Source organism: Bos javanicus, chromosome 29 (assembly GCF_032452875.1).
Source record: "Bos javanicus breed banteng chromosome 29, ARS-OSU_banteng_1.0, whole genome shotgun sequence".
Lineage (NCBI taxonomy): Eukaryota > Metazoa > Chordata > Mammalia > Artiodactyla > Bovidae > Bos > Bos javanicus.
The window spans coordinates 29,890,729-29,912,927 of record NC_083896.1 but is presented as its reverse complement, the minus strand read 5'-3'; positions in this window follow the sequence as shown (position 1 = coordinate 29,912,927).

Sequence of the window (22,199 nt, the reverse complement as noted above, 5' to 3'; positions counted from 1 at the left end):
CAGAAGACGCAGCTGGGCCCTGATGGACGCCCAGTACATGTGGGCAGTGCTGGCCCTCAAACTTGATGTCAGCTCTACCGCGTATAGATGTCTTTTGTCCACTTCCCACATGGCTCCTTGATGTCACAGGTCATAGACTTAGCTTTAGGGCCTATCGCCCCCAGACACGGAGTAGTTACCCCAAGGACTCAGTCCTCTGCCCCATCCCGCACACCCCCTGCTCCCCAGAAGGACCTCAGGACAGAGCTTCCTGACTCTGCGGCCTGCTGACAGCCTCAGGGCCCATGCTTGGAGGCGGCCTTGCCAGAGAGTCCACACGCAGACCTCATGTCCACACGCTCCATCCCGTCTTTTATTTCCCACTTTATGCCTTCCTTCCTTTCTCCTTTTCTCCTTCTCTGTCTTTTTTTTAATGTTTATTTAGAACCTGGATCGCTTGCGTTGGAAGGCAGATTCTTACCACTGGGCCACCAGGGAAGCCCCGTTTCTCCCTCCCTCTTGCTGCCTCTTCTCCACGTCACCCCTCGGCTTGAATCTGCAGAGCAATGTGTGTGTGAGAGGAGCAGGGCGGGCATGGAAGGAACACCCATGATCTCCCATCTCTGGCCCATCATCTGGCCCTGCTCCCGGGAGGCGCTCGTGGGTTACCCTGAGTGAGAAGAGGCTCTTTTACCCTATTTGTCTTTCCTTCCTGGTCCTGCCAGCTCCGTCCCTCATAGGCCCTGGAGTAGGGGTCTTGTCAAGGGTCTTCTGCAAGTAGAACATTTCTGGGTAATGGATCCAGGGTTTTACAGACTCCATCAATCCTGCCTCAAGTGAGAGTTTCTGTCCTTCTCTCAGAGCGAAGGCATCTTTTCCCGCAGCGCAGTAGGAAGCCAGGCATCGTGGGGTTGTGGACACGCAAATGATGTCAGTAAGGGCGCAGGGGCCATCGTGGGACTTTTCCTCTCCTTTCTCCCGTCACAGCACCAGCACTCCAGTCTCCCTGGGCAGCAGAGTCCCAGGGCAGCCGCAGTTGCCAAGGCGCTACAGCCCTGGCGGGACCCCTCTTCCTCCTGCATCTTCTGTATCTGCTCCACAGTCCTCAGCCCCAGTGGAAGCAGCTTCAGATTTATATGGTGCTATTTACTGGCCCTCTGCCAATTAGTGACACTTTGAAATTCCCTTATATGACGCACTGCTGCTCTGACAATAAACAAGTCATTAGGCGGGTCGGAGGGCAGCTTCCAGCTGGATTTGATTCATTGTTTCTGCACTGGCTCAAGAGGCTCATTAAGATGCAGGGTCCTGAGCCCAAGGCTCAGGAAACCCCTAAAGCTGGAGGCAGATGGGGCTCCTGCAGGCCCAGGTGCTGGTAGGTCACCGTGTCATCTGCTTTCCCCCCTGATCCCCCATGGGGCTCATCCCCACTGCTGGAGGTGATACTAACTTCCAGCCCAGTCTCCACCCCACCCCCAAATTTCCTAGGACACAGACATGGGACCAAGGCCTCCCAGGCAGTGGACTTGAGGAACAGGAGGGTACAGTGCAAGGAGGCTGGAGAGCGGGGAGAGGTTTAAGTGTTGGAGGAAAGCCAGGCCACTCCGAGGGGTGATTTGGGATGGGGAATATCCGTGGGACACTTGAGTGAGAGCCTGGCTGTTCACTCTAGCTTATGTTCTTACCTTGCAGCTTCAAAGGCTTCAAAGGACCTGACAAAGGTCTTGGAGATCACCCAGGCCATTCCCCTGCCTCTGTTTTGCAGATGCAGAATCTAACACCTCAGAAAGGTGCAGTGACTTTTCCAAGTCCACTGGGCTCAGAAGTACCTGAGATCAGACTAGAATGAGGTCTAACTCTTGATCCAAACTGCTACCTGCACGGCCTCCTATGAAAGAACCCATGGCTTGGAAGAGAACAATGAGGTGTCCTAGGAAGAAGCAAGCAAGGGCCAGTGCTTGCATCTGCATCCCTCCTCCCGTGATCACCCTGCATGCCCCCGGCTTATGGGATTCTGCATAGAGGGAGGGGTCATGTGTGGGAACCTAAGGGTTTTGTCTGTTTCTGCAGATAAATAAGGAGGCTGGGACAGAACGCTGTGCTAGGCACTAGGAGGGACAGAGATGAAGCAGGCAGGCTTTTCAAGAAGTACTTGGTCTGTTTGCAAAAATTCATGACTTAGAATACAAACCACAATACAAAAAAAGTTACCAGTAGGTAAACACAGAGCTTAAAATCTGAGCAGTAAGTTCCACCAATTGAGTCATGATAATGTTGCCTAGGGAGTTACTAGATCAGATGCAATCTGAGGTGTTAGGGACTTTGGTTTTGAGGCCAACAAGGGGGTAGATGACAGGATCTCTCGTTCATAAGAGGCAGATAGCTAAATAGAGACCTCTGAAAAAGCTGGGACCCTGGGAGGGATGAGTCCCCAGAGAAATCAAGACAAGAAACATATCACTCAGGTCCTTAGGGTAGTGACAATTAAGCTTATGCACACCGGGGCTCTGAATAGAAAATAGTCTCCAGTGCGAAGAAGAAGCAGCTCCAGATCCAAACCATATGTGACTACAGTGTCTGAATTTCCACTGTTGGAATTCCCAAGCTGAGAAATTAATGTAAAAATAGATTCCAGACCAGTAAAACTCAGGGGTATCAAGAGGAAGAAGGACAAGACTATCCTAGAAGAATGTGTCCCAGAGAAACAGCATTCTCACAGCAAAATATAATCCTCTTTGAAGCTGCACCAACAATAAAAAGAAATTGCAAACCACATGAGGAAACAATACGCCTGTAGGGAAAATCAGCAAACATAACAAACTAGTCCAACATCCTGATAACATAAAATAATACAGCAATCTAAAAGAGACCTTAAAGTAACCATGTTTAAAATGATTTAAAAGGTGAAAAAGCAATGCAAACCATAAGTAAAGGATAGGTTATTTTGAAAGAGAACAGAAATTTACAAAGAGAACCAAATGGAACTTTCTAGAAGTGAAAAAGAATAGTCATTGATATAAAAGCTCAGTGGATGTGTCAAACAGCAGGATAGACAAAGCTGAACAGAGACTTAGTGAACTGAAAGATCAAAGGAAATTACCGGAGATGCAGCACAGAAAGATAAGGAAAGAGAAAATATGGAAGAGAATCTAAGAGGCATGGAGGGGAGAACAAGGGGATCTAAACTACTCTACAGGGAGGTACAGAAAGAGAAGAATAGAGAGAAGGGGGGAATGGCAATATTTCATTTTCCGGAATTGACGGAAGACATTTATCCTCAGGTTAAAGAAATGTTGGAAGTTCTGAAGAGGACATACATAAACAAATCTTATTCAGATATATTATGGTGACACTAGATTCAAAGAAACTCAACCAGTGTATAATATTGCCCAGGAAAGTCTGGGAAATTCGTGGGTCACTGAGGCTTAAGCCTGAGTAGAATTTCCAGAGACAGAGAGTACGGTGAAGCTTTTGAGGAGATCTGAGAAATAGGAGGAAAATAGGAGATTCCAGCCTGTGGGACTAGTTTCTGAACAGGTTTCAACTATTTGTTTTGAATTAAGTTACCTAGACCCTGGATACCTGTCTGTTAACCAAAAGTTTGAAGGGACCCACCCCTGCTCTGTATCTTCCCTCAAGCCTGTCTTTTTCTTTTTAATTTGTTTGTTTATTTGTTTTATTTATGATTATGCTGGGTCTTTGCTGCCATGTGGGCTTTTTTCTCTAGTTGTTGCAGCTTGCAGGCTTCTCCTTGCGGTGGTTTCTCTTGCTGCGGAGCACAGGCTCTAGGCACTCAGGCTTCAGCAGTTGTGGCCCGCAGGCTTAGCTGCTCCGTGGCATGTGGAATCTTCCTGCGCCAGGGATCGAACCCCTGTCCCCTGTACTGGCAGGCGGGTTCTTAATCACTGAGCCACGAGGAAAGTCGAAGTCTGATATTTGACCTTCCTGTTCAGGTACCCTGCTCTGCCTCTGAGATCCACCATGATTCCACAGCCCTGGGAAGGTCCCTTTCTGAGACCACTTGTAACCATATTGCCCTTTGAGGCCTCCCCCTCCTTTGGGGGCTGAGTTGATGTTGGATTGTCCAACCTTTCTTCTGTCTACTTGGGGTCCTGCTCTGACGTGGACAGCAGGGGCTTGCCCTGCTGCATCTGTGCCTGGTTAGCAGGGCCAGCGGCTTCGGAGGAAAAGAACAACCTGGCCATGGTAATTGGCTCATGAAAGCTGCATGTTGCTGGAGGGGGAGGGAGGGTCTGGAGAGGAATGGGGAGAGGGCTTAATGGGAAGCAAATGCCAGAGAAGAGCCTGGTGGGGACCCTCCCCCAATTCATGGCATTAGCATTCCTCAGACACCTGCAGGCTCTTGGCCCTGGCTGGGGATGGGCTGGGCTGGCTTCTCCCTGCTGGTGCACAGAACAGAAAGATGAGGTTTGGTTCCAATTAAGGGGGCAGAGAGCAGAGGTGGGTGTGAGACAGGAGACCTCTTTCTTATATCTTTGACAGCATGTGATTTTATCTGGGAGTTGTTGAATTCCTCTTCACATTATGGCCGTTTATGGTGTCAGGGAAAGAGCACTGGGCTTTGGGACCAGATGAACCTGGTCTGATCCCTTTCCTGGCTTTGTGGCTGTAAAAAAAGTCCCAAATCTCTGTATGAATAATGAGGGAATCATATCTACCTAACACGGTTACTGCAAGAATAAACAAGGTGGACCACTCGAAGGCACCCAGCAGAGTGTTTATTATGGTAACGGATACTCAAAAAATAACTTTCTCTCTCCCTGGACTGTAAATCCTTTTAGGGGAAGGATGGCGTCTGGTCCGTCTCTATAACCCTCAAGGAGCCTCCTGTGGAGCCAGGCACACAAAAGTGACTGTTGAGTAAATGAGGGAGTGAATCCCCTACACACTGAGCCCCCAGCCCCACACTGGAGCAGGTCAAAGGTTAGCTCAAAAGCCTGAGATGCCAGGAAAGGAAAATGCTGAGTCCCCGAGGTCATTAAAATGAGTATGTGGCAAGCGGGCGATAGCCCATAGAAAGGCAGTCTCTGCTTCCTTGAAACCACTTGAAGAAGTCACTCCATCTGAGTACTGGGGACTCTGGGTCCCTCTTGAAGGGAAGAAACTGTCCTGGGGAACCGAAGGCTGCCCCTGCCCAGGGACCCACCTGGCCCAGGAAGGATGGCAACCCTCTTCCACTTCTCCCACTTGGTACGTGCAGATGCCATGTTGGGCTCAGCGAGGGACAGGCTTGTCTAAGGCTGGACGAGGGTGTGCTGGCCTCTGGGGTTGGCGCCCCTCCAGCCACGAAGGCCTTTGGCTGGGGCTCCTGCCCACCTGCTGTCCAGCTGCTGGTGGAGCCCTGGTCGGCCGAGGCATCTTCCACGCATTTGAAATCTGTCGTGCCTCGGTGCCAAACATCTGTAGCATAGATCTGCTGGCCGTTTATTTTCTGTTTGTCTTGGGTGTGACACCATCTCCATTCTTCACTTCAGTGACTCTTCTCTTTATTATTATTGTCTCGACTGCTCTGTTTATTTGCTTCCCCCGAGTCCCAACCACTTTCCCTCTCTTGTCCCACATTTACCGGGGCCCATGCCAGCCCCCCTGCTTCCCTTCCTCCCCAGTGCCGGGCCCCTCTGCTGGTGTCCCGGGGCCCTGCTCTGTCTGCTGGGAACCTCACTCAAACCAGATGTGGCTTCCTCCTCCTCTTCCTCCTTCTTCCCCTGCTTTGCCAAGGGCTGCACGGGGTCGAGGGGGAGGGGAGGCCCTCCACCCACATCCTGCTCCCCCTCCTCTGCTTCCTTGCCCCGCTCCTCGGCCCAGGCCAAGGGGAAGCAAGCAGTGCATGACAGGGTGTCCGTTTAGTGCCAGCAGTGAGGGGTGGTGGGCTTTTCTGGTAGCTTAGCTGGTAAAGGAACCACCTGCAATGCAGGAGACCTGGGTTCGATCCCTGGGTTAGGAAGACCCCCTGGAGGAGGGCATGGCAACCCACTCCAGAATTCTTGCCTGGAGAGTCCCATGGACAGAGGAGCCTGGTGGGCTGCAGTCCATGGGGTCACAGAATCGGGCACGACTGAGTGACTGAGCATGGCTCAGCACAGTGAGGGGCGGTGGGTGATGCTGGGCAGGAATCTTACCCCTGAGAGCTCACCTTGCAGGGCCCTTGGTCCCTCCTGCAACACAGCTGCCCCAGAAGGATTTGGGTTTCAACCAATGACATTAAGTGGGGCTTCCCATGTGGCTCTGTGGTAAAGAACATGCCTGCCAATGCAGCACATGCAGGTTTGATCCTGCATCTGGGTCGGGAAGATCCCCTGAAGAAGGAAACAGCAACCCACTCCAGTATTCTTCCTGGGAAATTACATGAACAGAGGAGACTGATGGGCTACAGTCCATGGAGTTGAAAAGTCAGACACGACTAAGTGACGGAGCATACACACACACACAATGACATTAAGTATCTCAAACTCTTTGACCACAGGTTGTGTCAAGGCTCCTTTGCCTAAATATTGTCTGACTGGCGATATCTTACAACTGGTTAGTACTTAGGGGCTCTGAGAGGCCTTCATTTCCAGTCTCAGCCACCCTCCCCACAGTCCTGGAGATGCAGGGGTATCAGCTCCTCATGACAGACATGTCTCAGGTTCCAATATCATTCAGCTGATAAAGACCAAGTAAAGATTTGAACCCAAGTCTGATCTCATGTGAAGAATGGCTGATGAGCTTAAAAACTGGATCTGCCTTTCTCCACCTGGCCCCTTCAAAGTTCCCCTGTTGCAATATGTGGGAATGAAACTCTTTTTAACAAATAGAGGAGACGTTCATGGTGGTCCTGTGGCTAAGATCCCTTGCTCCCAATGCAGGAGGCCAATGTTCAATTCCTGGTCAGGGAACTAGATCCCACGTGCTGCAACTCAGTGTTCACATGCTGTCACTAAAGGGATTCTGCATGAAGATCGAAGGTCCTGGGTGTCTCAGCTAAGACCCAGCACAGCCAAATAAGTAAATAATTAGAACTAAATATTAAAAAACACAAAACAACAAATAGAGAGTGTGTGGGTGTGGAGGCATCAACCAGCCTAGGACATGCCTCTTTGTTTCTGGGATCATTTCTACCTCTGGCCATGGCGGGGAGGGTGGCCATTGGAATTTGACCTTTGGGCTTACCTCAGTGGTTGTCAGAGGTGACGTTATAGCTTTCACTGGGCAAAGGATACCAGACTGTATGAGGGAAAGGAGTTGTAAGAGAAACTGGACACAGCCTAGCATCAGAGGAGGTGTGGACCAAGGCTTAAGACCTTATAAACAGTCACCAATCAACTAGGTCAACCAGGGGCCAGGCCAGGTTTTCTGGAACTTGAGCTTTTATCATGTGATGGTTAGGCTCTCTAAGTAAAAGAATTCACAGGTAAGAACACAGAGTTACCAGGGCCCCTCCCAAGGCCTTGCAAGGAGCCTGTGCAAAGGTCGTGCAGTTCTTGGAAAATCCGCCCCAAACAGAGCTCGAGCAAGTTCAGACAGAGCAGGTAGGTGCCTGCTCAGTGGAAGCTGTAGTTTGGAACAGACCAGGATGGTGGTTATCAACCTTTAGGGGGCCCAAGACACACCTAGAGGGTGTATAAAATGTGGGCAGGAACTCGCCCCCAGAAGCCTTGCTTCCCTATAGATCTGGGTTGGGACTTGAAGCCTGCGTTTAAACTCTGGGTCATCTGGAGGAGTCTGAGCCTGGATGTTTGGGGATTAATCTCCAAGAAACACTGACCCAGCCCAACACTGTCCTAAGGAGGTTATGGTAAAGAACGAGGAGCCTGGCCATAGTCATAGAGCCAGACTGGGCCTGAGGCAGAGCTGGGGTCTGCTTCCCCAGTTCACCAGTCCTTCAGCTTGCCGCATTCCTTCAGGTCAAACCTCACTTCTGGAAGTAGCTGGGTTGTTGACGTGGGGGTGGAGACATGATGGGTGTGAAGCAGGGAGAGGCGGGGATTGTATGGAAGGGAAGCTGTTGGGGACACACACAGCCCCCCTGCTTCGGACTCTTGAAAGAGAAGTGACCCTGGACCCCAAAGGCGGTGCCCAGGCCTCTGGGGAGGAGACCTTTAATTGCTGACAGGTGCCTCAGGAGTGGGGCAGAACCTCTCCCAGAGGGAATGTCCAAAGCATTCCAGAGTCCCCGGGTCAAAGGTCACCAACAAAGGACCCAAACGTTAAGGCGATGCTCTCATTAAGCCAAAATAGTGACTTGTCTTGGTAGGGACTTTGTTTATTTTGGCTGGAGGTTTAATCTAAACGTCTGTTGATAAGCGTCTCCTCTTCCCCAGGAGTTTACTCTGAAGACTCGTTACCTAGCAAGGAGACCAGGGGTGGGGACGACAGGGAGCTGGCTCCTCACTCTCCTCGACAACCAAGGGGACAGTGGGAAAAAAGCAGCTAGAACGGGGGACACAGAGAGCACCTGCCAGATGGAGACACGCCCACCTGCCACAGGGGCGGAAGGACCTGCCTGGATCCACACCCCCCAGGCCCATGGTGCTCAGAGTAGAGCGAGGAGGGACTTGTTCCAAGTTTCAAGAGGGCTGAGCGGCCCAACAGGCCTAGAGTGTCAGGTGAGACGTCCTTGACCTCTTCACTGCACAGCCCCAGGGGACGTCAGCCACAGAAGTATTCGAGGGACAGGGCGGCCTGCTCTTGAGAGTGTGGTTACTTAACGTGTGCCCACTCATGGGGAGGAAGGGCGAGGACAGCGGAGGAGGAGGAAGGAAGGAAAGAAGGGATGGAGGGAGGGAGGAAGGGAAGATGGAAGGGAGGAAGGGGCACATTTTCCCTGAATCTCTACTTTGTGTCAGGCCCCGGACTGGGTGGGACGTTCAGGTGGGCAAGGCAGAGGCCAGGGAGCAGGGCGGAGCAGGGCCGAGGGGCGGGAGAGGGAAGCCGCCGGAGGAGGGGCCAAGCCCCTTGAAAGCTGCTATTGTTTGAGGTCTCTACTCAGAGAAGCCCCGAGTAAAAAGAGCTTGTTAGAGAGGGCCAGGCTGGAGACAAGCGGCTCTCAGAGAGCCAGTGAACCGTGCAAAATGACTTAAACTAACATCCCTGACTGCACTGGGCCGGGACCCAGGAGTCAGGACCGTGTGCTCATCAGAAATTCATAGAAGGTGCCCTGCAGCTCGGCTTTCTCTGGCCGCCTTGTTCATTGAGCGGTTTTTTTCTTTCCAGTCCCGCGGCCCTGAAAGGGAGACGGGGGCTGCCTGATGGGGAAGATCAAGTGGCCTTTGAAAACCTCTCTCGGAGTTTATTAAACCCCGGGGCCAGGGCAGGCTGGCCTGGAGGCCCAGGCAGGCCTGGCTCCGCCCTCCCGGCCTCCCCGTGGGGAACCTGGCCTGTTCTCATGTTCCCAGATCGGAGGGCCTGTGCCAGGGACAGGGAGAGGATCCTGAAGGCCCTGGAGAGAACACACGCATCTTTTTCCAGAAGACTGGGCGGGGCGGGGGGTGGGGAGCATGAGATAGGGGGCCTGAGCCAGGTGGGCACCCTTCGCCCCCACAAGTGACATGGCCTTCTCTCCCTGGGCCCCACAGGACACCGTCTACTTCCTGCTGGACCGCGTCTCCCCACTGCCTCTCCCAAGTGTTAGTGCTCTCCACCCAGAGGAGAGGCGGTGGGGGCGAGGAAAGGAGGGTCTCTAGGCCGGGTCACAGCTCAGGGACAAGGCAGGGCAGGAAGGTGGCTTCTCAGAGGAAGCCTCGAGTTTCCGGCACCTGGAGCCCCTTTCAGACGGAGAGGCCAGAGCTCACACGGGCTGATGCTCAGTGGAAACTGCCCCCAACTCCAGAGGGACTGGCCCTGCTGAGACGGCCCATGGAAGTGGGGTGAAGGTCGACCTTCAGCCCAGAAGACTCCTGTGAAAGTGCTGTGTAAACTGTGTCAATGGACAGCATAGTTGTGGTGGATCCGTTTATTCCACAAATGATTACCAAGGGCCTCCTGTGTGCCAGACACGATGCCAGACGTTGAACAGAGGTGAGGAGCAAAGCCGGCCAGGGGGCTGTGAAAGCGACTGCTCTGGAATCAACAGGCTGGTGACCCCAGGCAACGACTGCAGGGCTCTGAGTCCGGAGTGGGAGGGTAGGGGGGAAGGAGCAGAACCAAGAGAGAGCGACATTGGACCAGAGCAGCTCCTTTGACCTGTTTATATCCTAGCAAATTCGCGGTTCGATTTCTTTTGAAAAGATAGTTCGCCTGATTTAAAACAAAAATCATCACTCAAACCCCCTTCAACATCTTGTTTTCAACTCTTTTGTCTTGTTTCATTTGCTGTGCTCCCTTTCCATATCATTCCAAGGCTGCTTCTTCCTTCTCCCTAAGGAAAGGGAAGCGAGCACAGGAGATTGCTTTCTCCACCCCCACCCCCAATAGGAGACTGCTGTATCCCAAGATGACTTTTGATTTGGAAACCAGTCTGTCTTGCCCACCCTCGTTAAAAAAAAAAAGAATGTTTTTTTGGCTGAGCTTTGAGGCATGTGGGCTCTCAGTTCCTAGACATGGATAGAACCCGTGCCCCCTGCCCTGGAAACACAGAGTCTTAACCACTGGACCATCAGGGAAGTCCATCAGCCTCTTTTTATACTTCCCCTTCAGACAAGTTCAAAGTCCTTTATAGTTTTTCCTAGGCTCCTCAGTAACTGTAGAGAATAAACAGATGGGGGCAGTCTGAAGATACAAAGCTAGAGTTCAAAGTCATATATGGTAACTCTCCCTGGCCCTGAATAGAGTGCAAGGTATGAAAAATGGCTGTGTTTCCCCTACACTGTGGGCCTCTTTCTCCAGGGCCCAGGGGCCTCACAGGCAAGTTTGAAGCACTTACCTCCCAAATTAAGGCCAACTCTCATCCCCTGTTGGCATTGCGGGCCAGCAGCTTGTCCTACAGGTCCCTGAGACCACAAAGGACATTGGTTTGGGCAGTGACGGTGGTGGTTCTTTAAGCTTAGCCTTCTTGGAGTCAGACACCAACCAAATCTGGGCAGGCAGGGAGATTTAAGCTCAGGTGCTGACTCTTCCTGACTGGGAAGGTGGGTGTCTGCAACATTCTGTTTAGACCGATCCCAAGACTGTCGTTGTTGTTATTTTTCTGAGAGTGTTGCTATTGACTTGTGATGTCTGCCAAGGGTCCAGGTTGGAGGAATGATAAAAATCGGTGCTGTTTCTCCCACTCCTGAACCAGATGAAAAGAGGTGAGACTTACAGTGCTTGTGCTGACTATATTTTTTCTGAATAAAAAAAAAGAAAACGAATAATCTGACAGTGAGACGGGATATTTGAATCTGGGAAATGTGCCTCAAAGCTCACCTGTGTGTTCACTGCGTGCATGTTCCTTCACAGAATCAGAGTTCTTGCAGCTGGTAGGGACTCCCAAGAGAAATTATACCTTAGTGGTTTGCAAACTACACTCATACAGGCTTGCAATGATAAGCCTTTCTTTCAGGGAAATCTTGCACCAAAGCATAAACAAATGCACAGATAATGTGGAGCTGCTCCGGTTGAGAAGGGGAGTGGGATGCAGGCCCTCCCAGCTGTGAGCATCGTCCCTCCCATGCCACCCTGTTTCCTCTCCCCGTCCTCTGCTGGCTTCCCAGAAACTCGTGGGAGCCTGTCTGAAGCTATTATTAATCTACTCCTCCTCTCCGCTTCTAGGGGGGTATTTTAAAACACTTTTGCAGAGGTGGAAGAGTTGTGACTCAGGAGTCTGAGTTAAATTAGACTGAGTTGGTGCACAGTTTTCCTGGCAGCTGTGTCACGCTGATACACCTCCACACACACCATTACCCCAACCTGCGTCCTCAAGCTGTCTCCAGTCTCCTTGTCCTGAGTAGTGAACCACCATCTGCTTTTTTTCTTTCTAACCTTACAGGTCCAGGCTTCCCTCACTTCTTGCTGCGCCTGCCCTAACAACGTGGCCACATGCCCTTCTCCATGCCAACAGCTCGATAGGCATCCACGTCTTAGACCTCAGCCTGGGCTGTGTCATGGTGCCATCCCTCTTCCCCATCACCTGCCCACCTTCCCTTGCTCTGTAGGTCCAGTGTGTCTGACTCTTTGCAACCCCATGGACTATAGGCTGCTAGGCTCCTCTGTCCGTGGAATGCTCCAGGCAAGAATACTGGAATGGGTTGCCATTTCCTCCTCCAGGGATCTTCCTTGCCCAGGGATCGAACCTGGGTCTCCTGTATTGCAGGCAGATTCTTTACTGTCTAAGCCACCAGGGAAGCCCCTGTAGGTCCACAGTCACCTCTAATTCCCTGCATGTGTGAGGAGGAGGAAGCAGTGGCAGCCCAGGACTGCAGAGGATAAACCCTTTGCTGTCGAGCTGGACCAGCGCCTGGCTCTGTGCCCATGGCTCACTCACTATTTCCCCATCTCCTCCTTCTCTGAACCTGTCCCTGCCCTTTTGTGCACTCACTTTCTGGAGGCACCACCTGGTTCTCTTCCCTCCTGCTCTGCGTTCTGTTCATTTCACTCCCGGAAATGCCCTTCTCTCTGAACTTTTCTTCTCTGTTTCATTCGAAGGGCCTTTCAGAAGACACTTGCTTCCCGGGAGCATCCCTGGGTTAAAGAAAAGTAGAACTCTTTTCCCCTAATATTTCCACCCATTCATCCGTACTTAGCACAAAACCCACCGGCACATCATCCCCGGGCATCACGCCAGGGTTAGTTTACTTTGTTCTTGGGCGCTGCGCTCTGGGGTCTTCCTGATTTATTCTGCGGTTCAAGTGCCCTCTGCCTGTCTTTGCATGGCTGTTTGACACCATAGCCCACAGGCGGGCATTTCGTACAGAGACTACAATGAGAAAAACAAACGGACCCTGTAGAAGGTGGCCTGTGCAGGCTGGGCTGGGCCAAACGCAGGGAGAGGGTGGGAGGAAGGGGTGACTTGCAGTTCAGCCTCTTCTTCCTTGCTGGGGAACTTGAGGACTGTGATAGCTTGACTCCCAGGTCCCACCCAAGTCTCCCCTTCTGGGTTGTGTCAGGGACCCTGACTTTGCTGACAGCCCTCTCCTCACCTCCCTACCCTGTACCGTCCCAAAGGACAGCCAGGGGCGGGCTGCAGTTCAGTGCCTGTCAACTAATTTGGTGGGATGGAAACATTAAACACTCCAAACACTGCTTGTTGGAGCTGGGTAAACTCACACACCACAGTTTACTTTGCTGTCAGAAATCCCCTCGCTTACCACAGAGCAGAACCCCCGAGGAAGGGGACCCCCTCCTTCCCCGCCCACCAGAGGAGACCCTGCCTCTCTCTTGCAGCCAGACACCCTTCCGAGCTTCAGCCCCCAGTCGACTTCTTCTCTCTCCTCCTCACTCCAGCTCTCCTCCTCCTCCTGTCTCTTTCCATCTAACCCTGGATCCTTCCTAATCCTCCTCCGGACTTGGTGTCTCTCAGCAGCTCAAGGCCAGGGGCACTCACCCCTCAGAGCAGAGCGATGGGGCAAGGGAGGGTGAGATCCAGGCATTTTTACAGGACACGGAGGCATCGGGGTACACCCCCGTTTCCTTCCTCATTCCACGCAGCCTTGGGCTATGAGCCCTCCATTTAGGAGGGGCAGGAGTTGAGATGGAGGTGCAGAACTGGAATATGAGGTCGGAGGAATGTGCAGTCTCCTGGGTGGGTGCCCGGAGGAGTTTTGAGTTAGGAAGGAGGGTGTCCCCGATGCTGGGTAGCTTTGCACTCAGATGGTAAAAAGTCCACCTGCAGTGCAGGAGATGCAGGTTCGATCCCTGGGTTGGGAAGATCCCCTGGAGGAGGGCATGGCAACCTACTCCAGTATTCTTGCCTGGAGAATCCCATGGACAGAGGAGCCTGGCAGGCTTTAGTCCACGGGGTCGCAAAGAGTTGGACACGACTGAGCGACTAACACACACCCACAGATGTTCCTTGACGTGACAGCTCCTGCCCCGCTTGCTGGCCTCCGGCACCCCCACCTCTCCGAAGGCATGTGCAGCCCAGCCAAGGTTTTCTATTTGGCTCCACTTGGAAGTGCAAACCTTGAGGGCTTGAGATGAAACATATGCTGTTCTGGAATGTGGCTGTGAGCCAAGGGAATGCTCAGAGGCCCCTACAGAATTTGCAGCCATCTGCCTGGGTTGTGGTTGGGGTGGGGTGGGGGAGAGGAGGTTTGTGTAACAGACCATTAGGGGCCAGAATAGAGCGATGGAGGCTGAGAGCACCTTCATTCTCTCCACCCCACTTATGACCATGGCCTCTTTCAACACTCTAGTGGATCTCAATGTACTGGATTTCCTTCCCTGGGGAGACCCAAAGCTAGGCTTGACCTCAGCCACCGAGGGCCAGGGCCGCTGACTCCCAAATGAACAGGTGCTGATTAGTGTGGCATTTTGCATATTTTCTCTGAATGTAACTCATTTCCAGCCCAGAGGCATAAACGACTGCCCTCACCATCTTTCCCTGGGACCCATGTTTTCTGCTCTCCCTCTGAAATTCCTTGTGACTTGCCATCCCTGCCTTCTGTGGCTTTTGCTCACCCACTCCCTCAGCTTCCCCGGGCCTCACTGGGCCCACTGAAAAACCCCCTGTTAGAGGGGTCCTCGCCTGCCCTCTTGAGCGTGGTCAGAGAGCAAAAGTTCAAGACTTGCCCTTAGCTTCTCCGAAGCACAGAAATAAGTGGGCTTGTTGAAGTATGGGTTCCTCACCCTTCTCCGTGGGACGCCCTGCCTGGGTTTTCTTGGATGAGTGCAGGGCCAGGCTGGGAAGTTTCTGGCAAAGACAAGTCGCCAGGGAAGTGTGATCTGTCCTGACAGAGACATGGCTGGCAGGGACCCCACCAAAGTCATGGGTCACAGAGCTCCATTCTGGGAAATTGCTGGCAGTGGGGGGGTAGGAGGGGCTGGCCTGTGAAGGTAGGGAATTCTCAGGGGTTGGAAAGGGCCTTGAAGATGTTTAAACTCAACACTGTTAATTTATTACTATTATTAATTTTTTTGCACTGATGGTGAATCTAAGAGCCAGAAAAGTAGAAAGTATTAGTCACTCAGCTGTGTCTGACTCTTTGTGACCCTATGGGCTGTAGCCTGCAAGGCTCCTCTGTCCATGGGATACTCCAGGCAGGAATACTGGAGTGGTTGCCAAGCCCTCCTCCAGGGGATCTTCTTAAACCAGGGATGGAACTCAGGTCTTCTGCATTGCAGGCAGATTCATTCCTGTCTGAGCCACCAAGGTGGCTACAAGAGCCAGAGGGTGAAGACTATTTTTCAGAGGGCATTCTTTGGGTGAGGGGCTGAACTAGAGTCAGAAGCAGGACCCTGGACTCCCAGTCCAGTGCAGCTTTCCCAAGACACCACCCCCTTGAGTTCTCCATGAGAAATTTCACCCCATTCCCAGAGCTGTGGAGGTGAGAGTGTTTCCATAGGACTCCAGTTCCCAGCTTTTGAGATCTGCTCCTGAGAGGGGTAGGTTCTCTGAGGATGAATGCCCCCCATCCCCTGATGAACCCCACCACCACATGGGGGTGAGACACACCTCCGGGAGGAACATGTCTGCTTCTCAGGGAGCTGTTCCCCATGGTCACCCCCGTTCCCTCGTAGAGGCTGTGTCCCTCATGCTCCACCCTCAGCCACAGCGCCTTCGACGAAGAGTGGATGCCTGAGGTCCGCGGGGCATTGGCAGGACGTATAGCCACTCAGTTTTTCCTCTTGAAAACTTTGAGATAAGGGGCTTCTCTAGTGGCACAATGGCAAAGAGTCCACCTGCCAACGCAGGAGAAATGAGATTGACCCCTGGTCTGGGAAGCTCCCACGTGCTGCGGAGTGACCAAGCCCATGTGCCGTAACTACTGACCTCGTGTGCTACAACTGCTGAAGCCCACGCACTTAGAGCCTGTGCTCTGCAACAAGAGAAGACACTGCAATGAGAAGCCTGCGCAGCACAGTGAACAGTAGATCCGGGCTCGCCGCAACTAGAGAAAGGCCGTGTGCAGCGGCGAAGACCCGGTGCAGTCAAAAATAAATTAATTAAAAATTTTAAGTTTGAAATAAAAACTCATAGACTCTTCAGCCACTTAGTTGTAGAGAGCTGGACTAAAACTTCTTTTTCAATGAGGACTTGAGCCAGGACCCCTAGGGTGAAACCACAGGCAAACCAAGTAATGCACAGAAAAGTTTAGACAGGAGACTCTAGCCCAGGAGAACTATGAGGCGTGGTTCTTCACTTATTTGTCCTCCAATAGTTTTTTTTTTTTTTTTTTTGGCTGCTTAGCATGCGGGATCTTAGTTTCCCCACCAAGGATCAAGCCCACATCCCCTGCAGTGGAAGTGCAGAGTCTTAACCACTGGACCACCAGGGAAGTCCCTATCCACTTTTTTGTACGTTAAAGGGTTTCTGCCCCTTGGGACCCAAAGCACTTTGACCAGAAGTGATGAGAAAGGGAGTGTTTTAGCATAAAATTCCCCAGCAAGCCTGACTCAAGTAAGACTGGACCAGAGCTGCCAGTGGGAAAGGTATATGCCCACTAAACATGGTCCCTAACATGGCTATCCCATGCCATGTTACTAGGAGAAGAGAACTCGGTTACAGACCATGACTTACTCCTCCATCTTCCGTCAGACAGAAAGCCCCTCTGTTGTGGAGACTCTCACTTGAGAAGCTCTCTGTATCCTGTTTCACGTCCTAGAGAGTGTTGGAATGAATGTAGTTCTTCTTGATGGAGAAACATCTATTGTATTCACGACTGTTAGCCAGTATTACTCTAATCTCCCAGGAGGCTCAGTGGTAAAGAACCCGCCTTCCAATTCAGGAGACTTGGGTTCAATCCCTGGGTCAGCAAGATTCCCTGGAGGAGGAAATGGTAACCCACTCCAGTATTCTTGCCTGGAGAATCCCATGGACAGAGGAGCCTGGTGGGCTACAGTCCATGGGTTCGCAAAGAGTTGGACGCTACTGAACAGGCACGCACAATGGAAATACCATCATGTACGTGTGTGTGTGTGTGTGTGTGTGTGTGTGTGTGTGCTGAGGGTGGCGGAAAGGTAGTCAGGTGATTGCTGGAATGTGAATTTGAGGGTCAAAGATATGATCATGCCCATCTAAGTTGATTCAGGGACTTGGGGGTTTGGAAGAGGGTGACAGACCCTGAGTGTACCCCCCACTGGCTCCAAGCAGAGAGAGACCAGCCCCACCCCAGGTCCCATCTCTCATCTGGAAGACAGAACTGTATCTTGCGGCAAAGCTCCATCTGCCAGCCAGATGAACGGTACCTGTAAAAACTTCCCATGTCAAGCCCCATGGGGCTAAAGCCTCTTCCAGAGCCTGCTGACAACAGGAAAAACAATCCCAGAATGACATTTCTCAAAGGGCTTGGAGACGCTTGCTGTCGAGAAGGGATCAGGGAGTTTGATGTTGTCCACAGACATCTCAGGAAGGACTCCTGCAATGGGAGAGGGACGGGAGAGGCCAGGACAAACATGGGGAGAATAAGCAAAAGCATATTCACAAAAAGAGGTCCCTACCTCCATTGTAACAAAAATCCCTACCATTTACGGAATGCCTCCAAAGTAGCAGGCCTCCCACAAACGTCAGTTCATTTAGTTCTCATTACCCTCCAGAGTAAGCACGGCTTTCCTCATTTCTCAGAGGAGGAGACTGCAGCTCTGAGAGGACAAGTAGTTTTCCAACGACCGCGGGCATGCCACCCTGCCTGCTGCTTCATGTCTCTGAAACAGAACGTCTTCCAGACACTCGGGGACCACTCTGGGACTTCCCTATAGCTCAGATGGCAAAGCATCTGCCTGTAATGCAGAAGACCCAGGTTCAATCCCTGGGTCAGGAAGATCCCCGGAGAAGGAAATGGCAACCCACTCCAGTATTCTTGCCTGGAGAATCCCACAGACAGAGGAGCCTGGTGGGCTACAGTCCATGGGATCACAAACAGTCGGACACGACTAAGCGACTAACATACATGGGCAAACAGGGATGAAACGGAGCTCTAAGAGTGTCAGTCAACTTCAGACCATGGTCTTGGTCCTCTTGGAAAGTGAAAGTCGCTCAGTCGTGTCCAACTCTTTGCAACCCCATGGACTGTACAGTCCATGGAATTCTCCAGGCCAGAATACTGGAGTGGGTAGCCTTTCCCTTCTCCAGGGGATCTTCCCAAGCCAGGGATTGAACCCAGGTCTCTTGCATTGCAGGCAGATTTTTTATCAGCTGAGCCACAAGGGCAGCCCAACTGATGGTCTAAAGAAGGAAAGGTGAAGAGGAGAGTTCCTGAAACTAACGTGTGTCTTTTTTTAAAATAAACTTGCCAAAGTCTGACTGTTCAGAAATGCAGGCCACACTTTGAAAGCAGGTCCTTAGAAAGCTGATGTTTATCAGAGCTGCTGTACAGCAATGGCTTTCGGGGCTTACAGCATATTCCTTGGGAAATCTTCATCTTCATTGTCTGGGGCAGCTTCAATCTTTTGGGCAAGAGCCAGAAGTCATTTCAGATTTGGGTGAGTCATCAAATTGGGCTGTATTATTTCAGGTCCAATTGAGGTGTGACCCTCCTTCACTGAAGTACCTGGTGTCATCAAAAACACAAAGGAGCCCTTGGGGTTTGATGGAGCCCAGAATCCCATGAGGAGAAGGCAATGGCATCCCACTCCAGTACTCTTGCCTGGAAAATCCCATGAACGGAGGAGCCTGGTAGGCTTCAGTCCATGGGGTCCCAAAGAGTCAGACACAACTGAGCGTCTTCACTTTCACTTTTCACTTTCATGCATTGGAGAAGGAAATGGCAACCCACTCCAGTGTTCTTGCCTGGAGAATCCCAGGGATGGGGGAGCCTGGTGGGCTGCCGTCTATGGGGTCGCACAGAGTTGGACACGACTGAAGCGACTTAGCAGCAGCAGGATCCCATGAAGTGAAGAAGTGAAAGTCGTTCAGTCGTGTCTGACTCTTTGTAAACCATGGACTATACAGTCCATGGAATTCTTCAGGCCAGAACACTGGAGTGGGTAGCCTTTCCCTTCTCTGGGGATCTTCCTGACCCAGGGATTGAACTCAGGTCTCCCACATTGCAGGAGGATTCTTTACCAGCTGAGCCACAAGGGAAGCCCCAGGATCCCATGGTGACTGGCATGTCCTTGCAGGGGCTGTGAGGAGGCCTTGAACAAGATCTAAGGGGTCTTCAGAGGGAGAGACACGATCAGACCCAATCAGGGCATAAGTAAAAACATACATGGTTCCATAAAGTGGCCTGGGAAAGATGCCACATTAATAAAAGGAAAAATGCAGAGGAATGTGTGAGGAGGGAGCTGCTGAGAATACGTGAGCGCCTATAAATTTGGCTCTGCAAACCCCACCCCCCATCTCTGCTCCTACTTGTTTTTCATTAAGACTCAACGACAAGCCCTAAAGAAAACAGACTGTTCGTGGAGGCAGCAGGGGGTGGAGCTGGGCACCTGGCTTGGGTCTCGCCTCCTCTAATCCTCTGTATGTCCCCTGCCTGGTCTCTTCCCTTCCACACATCCCTGGGGCCAACTGCTCTAAGTAATGCTCCCTCTGGGTGTTGTACGAGCACTGCTGTCTTGGCAGGCCAGGATGCCTGGTGTAAGGAGGAGGGTTAGAGTGGGTGGGGTGCTGGAGGGCCTTCATTTCCACCTGAAACACTATTTATATCATGGGAGTCATTTCCCCCTTCATCTCCCCCACATTGGCCTTAGGGACCAGCCAGTCCCTTGACAGCCAGCCAAAACCTTATCAAAACCTTATTTCCAGGCCCCAGCCCAACAGAAAGTGAGCTGGAACTCTAATCAGAGGGTAGCTCCCAGGTAGAATTTGCCGAGAGTCAATAATCAGAAAGGCAAACACTGACAGCAGTTGAGAGGGGAAGGAGGAGAACTGGCCTGCATGCTGGAGGAGCTCCCAGTTTATGGAGTGTGGGGGACAGACACTGACATGAGCATGAAAACAAAACTGAGAAAAGATAATGCAAAGGTCAGTGCATCAGCAAAAATTAAGCCCTTAGCATCGAGGAAGTGGCAGAGAAAGAACCATGGGTATGAACAGACCAGCTTGAGTCTGCTGGGATCATTCACAGCATTTTCGGGAAGAAGATGAGTCTTGCAAACTCAGGTCTCAAGACTTGAGACCTGAAGCCCAGAAGACTAAGTTAGCTATGGAAATGAGTTGCTGCTGTTCAGTCGCTAAGTCATGTCTGACTTTTGCGATCCCATGGACTGCAGCATGCCAGGCTTCCCTGTCCTTTACTATCTGCTGGAGTTTACTCTAGCTCATGTCCGTTGAGTTGGTGATGGCATCCAACTGTCTAATCCTCTGGCATCCCCTTCTCCTCCCACCCTCAATCTTTCCCAACATCAGAGTCTTTTCCAGTGAGTCGGCTCTTCCCATCCGGTGGCCAAAGTATTGAAGCTTCAGCTTCAGCATCAGCATCAGTCCTTCCAATGAATATTCAGGACTGATTTCCTTTATGATTGACTGATTTGATCTCCTTTCTGTCCAAGGGACTCTCAAGAGTCTTCTCCAACACCACAATTCAAAAGCATCAATGCTTCCATGCTCAGTCTTCTTCATGGTCCATCTCTTACAACCATACGTGACTACTGGAGAAAACCATAGCTTTGACTATACGGACCTTTGCTGGCAAAATGATGTCCATGTTTTTAACATGCTGTCTAGGTTTGTCATCGCTTTTCTTCCAAGGAACAAATGTCTTTTAATTTCATAGCTGCAATCACCATCTGCAGTGATTTTGGAGCCCAAGAAAATAAAATCTGCCACTGCTTCCATTTATCCCTCATTTATTTGTATAAAGGGATGGGACCGGATGCCATGATCTTTGCTTTTTGAATGTTGAGTTTTAATCCAGCTTTTCCACTCTCCTCTTTCACCTTTATCAAGATGCTCTTTAGTTCCTCTTCCCTTTCTGCCATTAGAGGAGTATCATTTGCATATCTGAGGTTGTTGATATTTCTCCCTCAGACAGTCTTGATTCCAGCTTTTGAGTCACCTCGCCTGGCATTTCGCATGGCAGCAGGTGGATATTTGCTCTTGGGTGACAGCATTTGCCAGGCGTGGTAATGGAGGGGCACAGCTGAGTTGGGGAGACTTGCAGGAGGCTACATTTTTCGGAAGTGGAGGGTTGAATTAGTGTGAGTAGCACAAGTGGATTTGTGTGAGTGGTTTGACTGTGGGGAGAACAGTTGTCAGAGCAATTAAATTCTGAAAGTGTGACCTAGGAGGCCACAGTTCAGTTGCTCAGTCTTGTCCAACTCTTTGTGACCCCATGAATTGCAGCATGCCAGGCCTCCCTGTCCATCACCAACTCCTGGAGTTCACCCAAACTTATGTCCATAGAGTTGATGATGCCATCCAGCCATCTCATCCTCTGTCATTTCCTTCTCCTCCTGCCCCCAATCCCTCCCAGCATCAGGGTCTTTTCCAGTGAGTCAACTCTTTGCATGAGGTGGCCAAAGTATTGGAGGTTCAGCTTCAGCATCAGTCCTTCCAAAGAACACCCAGGACTGATCTCCTTCAGAATGGACTGGTTGGTTCTCCTTGCAGTCCAAGGGACTCTCAAGAGTCTTCTCCAACACCACAGTCCAAAAGCATCAATTCTTCAGTGCTCAGATTTCTTCACAGTCCAACTCTCACATCCATACATGCCCACTGGAAAAACCATAGCCTTGACTAGATGGACCTTTGTTGGCAAAGTAATGTCTCTGCTTTTAAATATGCTGTCTAGGTTGGTCAAAACTTTCCTTCCAAGGAGTAAGCGTCTTTTAATTTCATGGCTGCAGTCACCATCTGCAGTGATTTTGGAGCTCCCCAAAATAAAATATGACACTGTTTCCACTGTTTCCCCATCTATTTCCCATGAAGTGATGGGACCAGATGCCATGATCTTCATTTTCTGATTGTTGAGCTTTAAGCCAACTTTTTCACTCTCCTCTTTCACTTTCATCAAGAGGCTTTTGAGTTCCTCTTCACTTTCTGCCATAAGGGTGGTGTCATCTGCATATTTGAAGTGATTGATATTTCTCCCGGCAATCTTGATTCCAGCTTGTGCTTCTTCCAGCCCAGCATTTCTCATGATGTACTCTGCATACAAGTTAAATAAGCAGGGTGACAATATACAGCCTTGATGTACTCCTTTTCCTATTTGGAACCAGTCTGTTATTCCATGTCCAGTTCTAACTGTTGCTTCCTGACCTGC